Here is a 2,063-nt window from a genome sequence, read left to right on the forward strand (position 1 = left end):
CGCCCCGCTCCCGCCCCACAGCCAATGGGCGCCCGCCCCGCCCGCCGCGCGCTGCCCGCCCACCAATCAGCCGCCAGCGCTGCCCCGGCCGGGGGGACGCGGCCGGGCGGCTCCAATGGGAGCGGCGGGGGGGGGGGGGGGGCGGCGCCCGCCAATGGGGCGGCGGCGCGGTTAACCCCGGCCCGACTCGCCGGTGCCGCTCCACGGCTGCGGGGAAGATCCCTGGCTTTAGGGTGAAAGCAAGCGAATACACATTTGTCACACACGTTTTTCAAATGCATATGGAAAATACTCAGCTGTGGCTGCGCGCAGCAGCGCTCCGCGGGAGCAGGATGCTGTGGCAACGGGTCCTGTAACAACGCGCGCTGCCGTCAGAGGCACTTGGCTCCTCGGATTTTGGAATTACAGAATTATAATTTGGAATTGCAGCCCTCTTAAACAGTATTATTATACTATATAGCCCTATTATTCTACATATTATGACTATATGCGGTCCTGAGCAATACACCTTTTATAACCCAGCACCAATAAATTGGATGCTATTCAACCATAACATAAGCAGAATTTTATCTTCCCCCCGTTCGACTACGAATAACATATTAATTAAGATTTCCCCCGGTACGTTCACACACTCCCGATGTAAAATATATAAAATTATAAAATTTTATAAAATTTATAAAATATAAACCGCTCCAGTGTCAGTTCAATCTGGCAGGCACCGAAATGAGCTCACAGAAGCAGGAGCCGAGCGGGGCTGACAGAGACCCCAGCACTGCACACACCCACCGCACCCACAGCCCGGAGCATCCCCGATCCTCTCCATCCACAACACTTTCTCCATTGTTTCTGCTCCACTTGCTGTTCCCCATCTTTTTCTTGTCCGTTTTCACAGAATCAGGTTGGAAAAGACCTCTCAGATCGCAGCGTAGTTGACTGCAGTATTTTGGGCTACTTTAAGACTGCAACAAATACTGCACTTGCAGACTGCCCTGATATGGAAAATAAATTTATTTCTTTCCAGGAATTTTCCCTTTTCCTCCTTCATTTTTTAGGACTTGGAACGAAAACTTTTAATGGGACTTTTAAAAACCCCTTTGGAAAAAAAAAATAAAAAAATCATACCTAGTGCTTTATGACTTCCTGCTGCAAGGTTCCAAGTGCCTCAAGCAAACATCTTTGCAGACATCCACACTCAGGCAACTTCTCTTGTGCAATGCTAGAGGGAAAGATACTTAAACATAGATATAGATAGAGTTATGGAGATTTTAATAGCACAGTTTCATTGTTATGGACTGCTCCTCTGCCAGCTCCTCACCCAATTAAAGTTTTAAACCTAACTACAATCTCAGCTTTCATTATTAATTAGCACGTTAATATTTAAGTGCTGAGCAATTGTCTACAGCTATATAAACTTTAAGAGCTAAGAAGTGGCCAAGTGCAAGGTTACAGACAAGGCACGGAGCTGGGGATGTTGGATGGCCAGAGGAGCAGCAGGACACAGGGTGGTGATGAAGGGCCATCATCTTCCAAAGCTGACAGGCAGAAAAGCTTTGCCATCCCCTTGCCAAGAGTGCAGCAGACCCCAGGAAGATCAAGAGAAAGAGCTGGTGGGTTTGGGGCTGCCTATAAAAATCTGCAGGTCGTAGGAATAAGGACTGTCTCAGGCTGGAGAACAAGGTCTGGCTGGGGAGGAACACCAGTCAAAGGACCATCTCAAAAAGCTGGTGCTGGTGTGGGAAGGAAGCCATAGAGGCTGTGAAATAATTCAATCTGCTCCAGGAAAACCTCTGCATGCTCAAAAGGAGAAAGCTTTAAATCAACATACGCACTGTCACCAGATACTGCACAGATCTTCCTGTTCAAAAAGATGTACGACCCTGGCAGCAGTCAGAAATCAGATTTGTGCAATACAAAAGGAATTCCTGAGTCAAGGATGCCACTTAGACCCCACAAAGCATGTTAAGCATTGCTTTGCAGAGGATACCTGTATAAAATAAAGCCACGTGTCAATAAGCTGAAGGTGCAGAAATAATTTGATGCAGGGTGCCTCTAAGGTCAGGTAT

Source organism: Pseudopodoces humilis, chromosome 10 (genome assembly GCF_049639895.1).
Source record: "Pseudopodoces humilis isolate 2021_Gansu_Grassland_sample_001 chromosome 10, ASM4963989v1, whole genome shotgun sequence".
Lineage (NCBI taxonomy): Eukaryota > Metazoa > Chordata > Aves > Passeriformes > Paridae > Pseudopodoces > Pseudopodoces humilis.